Below are 9559 nucleotides of genomic sequence, written 5' to 3' on the forward strand. Positions count from 1 at the left end.
TTCTCCATGTTGGTCAGGCTGGTCTCGAACTCCTGACCTCAGGTGATCTGCCCGCCTCAGCCTCCCAAAGTGCTGGGGTTACAGGTGTGAGCCACTGCGCCTAGCCCTACAGTCATTATTTCTAATTCATATCATAAAACAATCCTGGAAGGTACACACTATCAATCATCCCCGGCAGTAAAAAGAGGTAACTCAGGCACAGAGACATCAACCAACCCACTTGGGGTCATTCAGTAACTACAGAAAGCAGGAGAGGGTAGGACCCATTCGCGGACACTCTGGTAAACCCGGTGGCTGGATGTGGACCATGAAGATGAAGATGACGAAAATAAAGATGAAGATGAAGAGGATGAAGATGATGAAGATGAAGATGAAGAAGATGAAGAAGAAGCTGAAGATAAAGATGAAGAGATGACGATGAAGATGATGAAGATGAAGAAGATGAAGGTGAAGATGATGAAGATGAAGCTGTGCACATTGAGGCCTCTGAGGTGAGCAGGAACGGATCAGTGTTCTGCCCAAGAGAGGCATTCAGGACCAACACAGGAGAAGTGGGGATATTAGGCAGAGCACAGTGATCTGAGGTGCACTTGAGACATTCCGCTGGCACCTGCCGGCAGAAGACCTGAAGGGCACTGCTGGGGAGGTGCAGTGGTCAGGGCTGACCCACAGGACTGGGGCGTTTGGTGTAGAATTCCACAGCATGGCCTGGGGTGGTTCTGCCCCTGCCTTCGTCAGTGTCAAGCCTGGCACAAGGACAGGGAAGTCTCTGCAGAAGGAGGTTGGCCAAGGCGCCACCCGCAGAGTCTGTGAGGGTGCCCCGCTCAGGCTTCCTCCCACATTTGGGTTGGAGAATGTTCTATGTCTCTTCCTCTCATCAGCAAGGAGCATGGGACTAACTTCCTTCCCAATCCTGTCAATGTTCCCATGGCCTGGAAGGAGGGAATCACCCTACAACCCCGGCATGCTACTAGACAGGGTGTGGCTGGGGACAGGCATTTGCTGGGGCCAATGGACCCACCAAGCTGGACTCCAGTAGGGACTTTCTGGTCTCTCCTGGTTCCTTGCTGCTGGACTTGCTTCTCACTGGCCACAGCCCACATCAAAGCTGTGATGCGACTAACAGGCTTCCTGGTGCCTGCTCAGGAGGACTCGTGAGAGCCCCATGAAGCGCTGTGCATCCACGCCACCAACTCTCCCCAGAGCAGGGCCCTGCCTGCTGAGGTGTGCTCTCAGTGTACCCAGACAGTCCCCTCTCATTTGGCTGGAAATCCATCACTAGGAGTTGCTCCCATCCAGCCTGTCACATCACATTCCTGGCTGGTGCAGGCTTAAGTCAGTACTAAATCTTATATAAGAGTCATGATTGGTCAGCACAGGTCTATTTTCAGAAGCATCGGATGGTAACTGACTTTGAACACAGAAGCATGTTGGCAGCAAGTGATTGATTTGAAGATCCAGATTTAAAGACACATGTCTCCTTAGATTTAACGCATGCAAAGCACCTGGGGCAAAGAGGACCTTTTCTGGGTTTTTTCTCCCTTCTTTTGCCTAAGAGTGATACATCCCCTGCCCAGCTTCTGAGCTTCCAGCTTCTCACTGAAATAGTGCTCCTGGGAAGAGACGCATGGTGAGAGGTGATATTGGTGAGCAAAACTAAAGCCAGAATTTTCAAGGATTGCGGTCCACAGTGAGCACACTTCTAACCCACTCACACCAAAACTGAGCAGGACAAAAGGGTTGCACATGAGACCCCCATTTTCCAACTCTATCTGTGGTGCCAGCATGTTCCACCTTCCTCCAGGTCATCCAAGGAGCTCAGGATCAACTTTCTTGCTCAGAGCTATACTTCCCCAAGCACTGACAGCACCTTGCCTTTTTGTGACGTCTCTACTTTAGGGACCACAGATCCTCTGCAGCCCAGACCTCACCTTGGAACTGCAGAGTCCTGACAGTGGGTCTGCCTGGCTGTCATCTCCACTGGGATGGCCATTTACGCCCCACATAGGGCTGTCAGCTCCTATCCCTCAAAACCACCTCACCACAGCAGTAGAAGGCAACCTATCCATTCATCCAGTGGCTCACACTGAAAATCCTGGAGTCAACTGCAACTTTCCTGTTACTCACACCCCACAACCAAGGCATCATCCAAATACCTTCCACCCTCCCTTCACAGTAGATCCAGAATCACAGCATTTCTTTCCCCAGTAACTAAGCCAGGGCCCTGTCACAGAGCCACAGAGTGTTTCTTACTACATAGACAATCAGGTCATGTCACTCCTCTGCTCAAAATCCTCATCTCACTCACAGTAAAATTAAAAATAACAGTCTGGCCGAAAAGGAGACTGGTCTGCCCTACCCAACCCTTCCCTTACTCGCCATCTCCTGCTTCTCTTCACCTTTGTATTAACCACCTGCTGCTGCATCGTCACCACCATGACCTTGATGGCTTCAACAACACACACTCACCATCTGACAGGCTGCCTGGGTCAGGAGTCCGGGAGTGGCTAAACTGGGCCATGACTGCTTAGGGTCTCACAAGGCTGCAACCCATGTTGCAGAGACTGAGCTGAGGCTCAGCCAGAGGCTCACCTGGAGGCTGGGATAGCGAAGAATCTGCTTTCAGCCTCCCTCAGAACACTAGCAGGATCTGTTTCTCGTGACTGAAGTCTGATTTATTGCTTGCTGTAAGCTGGGAGCCACCCGCAGCTCCTGGAGGCCTCCCAGCAGCTCCTAGAGACCACCTGCAGCTCCTAGAGGCCCCCCAGCAGCTCCTAGAGGCCCCCCAGCAGCTCCTAGAGACCAGCTGCAGCTCCTGGAGGCCACCTGCAGCTCCTGGGGGCTACTGGTAGCTCCGGAAGGCCACCCACATCTCCCAGAGGTCACATGCAGCTCCCAGAGGCCACCACAGCTCCTAGAAACCACCTACAGCTCCTCGAGGATACCCACAGCTCCTAAAGACCACCTGCAGCTCCTTGCCACATGGGTTTCCCCAGTAAGGTTGCTAAGGTCATCTAGCCAGCAAAGAAAGCGTGTGGTCTAAGGATAAGATGGAGACTTGCATACCCGTGTTAGAATGGTGGGGGGGCACTCCATGGCTTTTGCCATATTCTATTTGCTGATACATTGTATTTGCCTCATTGAAGAGGAAGGGATTGTACAAGGGCATGAACACCAGGAGGCAGATTCTCTGCCTCACCTTCTCATTTCCCTCCATTCCATGGGCTGCCATGCACCTTGGCCCATGGGTCATCTGCAGTAGATGCTGATTTCCAGGGCTCTGGCCAGACTGCACAGAGGGGCCTCCTCTTCAAGCCCATGGGAGAAAATCTCTAAGTTAACCTAGACAAAGTAAAGAGGTAGTTGCTGTATCATCTGCTTTTCAAAGTTACCAATGCAATAAGAAAGGTTCTCAAGTATGTCACAAATACCTCCCATGGGCTCATTGTTCAGGATATGCTGTTTAGTTCAATCCGGGGCAACTTGAGTTTGTACCTAGCTATTTGCTCTTCTCTGGACTCCACTGAAAATGGAGATTTGAATGACAATGAATGAGATTTCTAGTATCATCGCTGTTGTGCTTAAACCATCTGAAACACTTAATTTCACAATGTTTTGTTTTTCAGTCCCTGTCTGTAATAACGAATCTCGTGTTTTCCATCCTGGGAATAGCTTTTCACTATTCAACAGAATGACGTTTCTGAAAGGTGTAATTTGTGCTGGGCAGTCAATTGCATATGTGGAATTTAATACATGATAACTCCGGTTCCTTGTCAAAAAGACAGACGAGTGCCTAGTACATCAGGAACCTAAAGGAGCTTGTGCTCTGAGCCCCAGGGATGAGGACCAGTCTCTGGGTACTAGGTGTTTTGCTACTATTAACAGTTATCCTGATGTCTGCTGACAGAGCATGGACCTCAGTTTTAGGTTCTATCTACCCTCTGCACACAGACCTGAAAGTCATTTTACCTCTTCAGTTCTCATGTTCCCTAAAGCATGGGTTAGATGACACTTATTTCAGAAACATTTCCATGATTTGCGAATTTTAATTTCATTAATATTTTTCAATTATTCAGAAGGTTAAATATTTTGAGGCTAACCTATTTTAATTTTCTCCGTGATTTCTTGAAGTAATTTATTTCTTTCAAATGCCTTTTATACTCTGATATCAGCTGTTTATTTGCATCCACATTTTACTCACATTTCTGTTTGCTTTAAACATGCTCCCTTTTTAATACATGTGTATGTTTTGCTGCACAGTGTTGAGATAAGATTATTTCTTTCAACTAGCTGTTCTCATCAGTACCATTTGTTGTTTATCTGTATTATGGTAGTCACCCCTTATCTACAGTTCAGTTACCATGGTCCAAAAATATTACATGGAAAATTTCAGAAATAGACAATTCCTAAGTTTTAAATTGAGCACAGTTCTGAGTAGTGTGGTGGAATCTCTCACTGTCCCACTTTATGCCTCCTGGGACATTAATTATCCCTCTGTCCAGCATGTTCATGCTATCCGCCTGTCAGTCATTGACATTGCCTGCTGCTACCATCCAACCATGGATGTTGTCTTGGCTCAATGATCCAGGATCACCTGAAGCAGGTGATCCTCCTGACATCAGGTCAACAGTAGCCTAACACGGTGTCGCAATGTCTTCACCATTTACTCGCTTTCTCTAATCACACAGGCATTTTATATCTCACCTCATCATAAGAAAAAGAGAGTATAGTACAGTAAGATATTTTGAGAGAGAGAGAGACCACATTCATAAAACTTTCATTACAGCAGATCACTTTAACTGTTCTATTTTATTATTGTTAATTTCTTATTGTGCCTAATCTACAAATTAAACTTTATCATAAGCATATATGTATAGGAAAAAATATATAGTATCTGTAGAGGCTGTGTTATCTGCAGTTTCAGGCATCCACTGGGAGTCTTAGAACATATTCCTATAGATAAGGAAGAACTACTTACTCAGATTTTCTTGCAGGAATGTTGCTTGACAGCTGACCCTCCCGAATATCAGTAGCCTGAAACAACAAACATTTATTTCTCATCAGCTTCTCAGCTCCAGGCAGAGGTGAAGTTCAGGCATGCTCCACGTGACTTTTGATTCTAGGACTCAGGCTGAAGAATCAGACACAGTCTGAGCTGTGATATTCTTGTGGTGGATGGTAGAATACCAAAGAAACACTGGAGACTTGTAAAGTCTCTTCGAACCTTTGTTTGGAACTGCCATGCCATCACATTTGCCCACATTCTACTGGCCAAAATAAATCAAATTACCAAGTCCAATATCAATGATGCAGGAAAGTACAGCCTTCTGGGGCAGGGGAGTGGAGCAGAGTGCTGGAAAAAGAGAGTGCATATTTTCTGAACAGTCACAAATAAGCATTTTCCTTTCTCCCTAACATTTCAAAAGAATCACCCAGTCAAGGTGCGGCAATTGAAAGCTCAAATGTTACAATTTTTTCATCCGGTCTCGGTGGGACTTCTCTTGGTCTGGAGACCTAAGGATTTTTTCAAAGATAAGTTCCTCTCACAGAGCTGAAAAACAATGGTGGCACAGAGCAGGACAACTGCCTTGAACACTTCTATTGGAATGGGGAAGAATAGGGAGGACCCTGCAGTTACTGGCCCATAGCAATTCTGAAACCCAGGTGGCTGGTGTTCCACAGTTCCCTACTGTCAGGGAAAGAATGTTGGTGTGTTAGGCTGAGGTTCTATTTCATTGATCTCCATCGCTCCTGGCTCCTCTTTCAAAGAGTTCCTTCTGTTATTCCTTTCTTTCTTTCTCTTTCTTTCTTTCTTTTTCTTTCTTTCTTTCTTTCTCTCTTTCTTTCTCTTTCTTTCTTTCTCTCTTTCTTTCTCTTTTTTCTTTTTCTTTCTCTCTTTCTCTTTCTTTCTTTTTCTTTCTTTCTTTTCTTTCTTTCTTTTTTTTTTTTTTTTTAAGATGGAGTCGTGCTCTGTCACCCAGGCTGGAGTGCAGTGGCACAATCTCGGCTCACTGCAAGCTCTGCCTCCCGGGTTCACCCCATACTCCTGCCTCAGCCTCCTGAGTAGCTGGGACTACAGGTGCACACCACCACGCCCAGCTAATTTTTTGTATTTTTAGTAGAGACGGGGTTTCACCGTGTTAGCCAGGATGGTCTCGATCTCCTGATCTCATGATCCACCCACCTCGGCCTCCCAAAGTGCTGGGATTACAGGCGTGAGCCACCGCACCCAGCCCTGTTATCCTTATCTTTCTAGGCCATGTCTGAAGAAGGCGTTTGAAAACTATCCCTGAAGAAACCTTTGGAAACTATGCCCTTGATGGTGGCTAAATAGCTTTCTCCTCCTTCTTTCTGTCTTTAGAAATGTGGCTCTTAAAGGCCATTTTGCACCTCAAATCTTACAGGAGGTACTTTGAACTTATCTGGCATCTCAAGAATCACACTCTTGAGACATTTATTCTAACTGAAAGAATTCATCAGGAGCCACTTTTACCCAATCAAGTATCTTAAGAAAGATATGAGATCCATGGCCTTAATGACTGACCACTCTTGATGTGGTTAGAAAGAAACCCATTCTCTAAACTTGCCAAGTCCAAGAACATCTAAGATTTCTCTGTTCTCTTCCTTTTCTGCTTGTAAAATGGCCATTTGTTTCCTTAACTCATAACTTCCTAGTAGAACCCCATGAAATGCAACTAATAATGCTTAACTGACACTAGTATGGTCTGTCCTGAAATATCTTTGCCCAGAGTCACAAATTCATTAGGTTTTTTTTTTTTTTTTTTGAGATGGAGTCTCACCTCTGTTGCCAGGCTGGAGTACAGTGGCGCCATCTCAGCTCATTGCAAGCAAGCTCTGCCTCCTGGGTTCAAGCAATTCTCCTGCCTTAGCCTCCCGAGTTGCTGGGGCTGCAGGCGCCCGCCACCACGCCCAGCTAATTTTTTGTATTTTTGGTAGAGATGGGATTTCACCTTGTTAGCCAGGATGATCTCGATCTCTGGACCTCATGATCCACCCACCTTGGCCTCCCAAAGTGCTGGGATTACAGGCGTGAGCCACTGTGCCCGGCCCATTTTTTTTTTTTTTTTTTTTTGCCTTATAAATTACTACAGGCTAGTACTTTGCCAAATATTTTACCACTGCACAATATAGGTTGTAATTTTTCAGACTAGTTTTATGGTTCCCATGCTACCTGCTGCTCTGTCTGCAAAACAAGACCAAGAAACAGTGTATTTTAGGTTTCTGTTACAGTAGCACTCCACTTCTTATCCTAAATTCTGTATCAGTCAGCTTTTTCTTCAACAATGCTTCATAATGAACAATTCCAAAAACTCAATGACTTAAAACCATAATCATTTTTCACTCTTGGGCCTGTGCATCGGCTCTGACTGCTCATGTCTAGGTTGGTGTCAGTTTCAGGTCTTCCCTAGAGTCCAGGGTACAGACAGAAGATTTAACCTGTATATTGCTGTTCTCATGGTAGAGAGAGGAGCTCAAAAGATGTGGAGTGAGCTTGAATTACATTATAAAGCCACTGTTTGGCCGGGCGCGGTGGCTCAAGCCTATAATCCCAGCACTTTGGGAGGCCGAGACGGGCGGATCACGAGGTCAGGAGATCGAGACCATCCTGGTTAACACGGTGAAACCCTGTCTCTACTAAAAAATACAAAAAAACTAGCCGGGTGAGGTGGTGGGTGCCTGTAGTCCCAGCTACTCGGGAGACTGAGGCAGGAGAATGGCGTAAACCCGGGAGGCGGAGCTTGCAGTGAGCTGAGGTCTGGCCACTGCACTCCAGCCTGGGCAACAGAGCGAGACTCCGTCTCAAAAAAAAAAAAAAAATAAGGCCACTGTTTGGAGCTGACATATTGTCGTGTTTTCTCACATTCCACTTGCCAAAGGAAATCATATGGCCAAATCCACCATGAATATATCCATAAAGTCATTTCCTCCCAGAGAGGTGAGAACGTTAGAACGCATATTGTTAAATAGTAAGACAATCTACTGCAGTATCCTTTTCTTTTTGGTTTTAGGCAAAGGTTTTTATGTATAGCATACAGAAAAGTCATAATCAAAATATGCCCTTTAATGAATACTTACAGACTTATGTAAACAGACTTATGAAGACACCACCTTATGCTATTTCTGTCATACATTTTACTTCCATATGTTACAAACCCCACATGTTTGCTTTAAAAAGCCAATAATCGGCCGGGCGCAGTGGTTCATGCCTGTAATCCCAGCACTTTCAGAGGCCGAAGCAGGTGGATCACCTGAGGTCAGGAGTTCAAGACCAGACTGGACAACCTGGTGAAACCCCATCTCTACTAAAAATACAAAAATTAGCTAGGTGTGGTGGTGCGCGCCTGTAATCTCAGCTACTCGGGAGGCTGAGGCAGGAGACTCACTTGAACCCGGGAGATGGAGGTTGCAGTGAGCCAAGATCATGCCATTGCACTCAAGCCTGGGCAACAGAACGAGACTCCATCTCAAAAAAGAAAAAGAAAAAAAAAGCCAACAATCTGTTAATAAAATGTAATACAATGAAAAAACACTTTAAATTTAGGGCAGATTTACTATTGTGTTGCTCTTTATTTCTTTATGCCGAGTTCAGTTTCCTTCCTGCTAAAGAACTTTCATTAAACCCCCGTGGTGTGGGTCTGCTGGAGATTATTAATGCTTTCAGCTTTTCTTTCTTGGACAAAGTCTTTGTTTTGCCTTCATTTTAAAGGGTATTTTCACTGCATGTAGATTGTATTCGAGATTACATTGTTCTTTCTGTGTATTAAATCTGTTGTTCCATTGTCTTCTAGCTTGCAGTTTCATGAGAAATCTGTGATTTTCTTATCTTTATTGCTCTATATTTTATTGGCCTTTTGTGTCATTGCTTTTAAGCTGTTTCTCATTATAACTGCTTTTTTCAAGTTTTATTATGATATGTCTTGGTGTGTGTGTGTGATTGGTGTGTGTGTGTGATTGTGTGTGTGTGTGATTGGCGTGTATATCCGTGATTGGTGTGTGTGTGATTGGTGTGTGTCTGTGTGATTGGTGTGTGTGTGATTGGTGTGTGTGTGTGATTGGTGTGTGTGATTGGTGTGTGTGTGTGATTGGTGTGTGTGTGTGAGATTGGTGTGTGTGTGATTGGTGTGTGTGTGTGATGGGTGTGTGTGTGTGAGATTGGTGTGTGTGTGATTGGTGTGTGTGAGATTGGTGTGTGTGTGTGAGATTGGTGTGTGTGTTATTGGTGTGTGTGTGATTGGTGTGTGTGTGTGATTGGTGTGTGTGTGTGATTGGTGTGTGTGTGTGATGGGTGTGTGTATGATTGGTGTGTAATTGGTGTGTGTGATTGGTGTGTGTGTGTGATTGGTGTGTGTGTGATTGGTGTATGTATGATTGATGTGTGTGTGTGTGATGGGTGTGTGTGTGATTGGTGTGTGTGATTGGTGTGTATGTGTGATTGGTGTGTGATTGGTGTGTGTATGTGTGATTGATGTGTGTGTGTGTGATTGGTGTGTGTGTGTGATTGGTGTGTGTGATTGGTGTGTGTGTGTGTGATTGGTGT

This window comes from Colobus angolensis, unplaced genomic scaffold (genome assembly GCF_000951035.1).
Source record: "Colobus angolensis palliatus isolate OR3802 unplaced genomic scaffold, Cang.pa_1.0 Scaffold208, whole genome shotgun sequence".
Taxonomy (NCBI): domain Eukaryota; kingdom Metazoa; phylum Chordata; class Mammalia; order Primates; family Cercopithecidae; genus Colobus; species Colobus angolensis.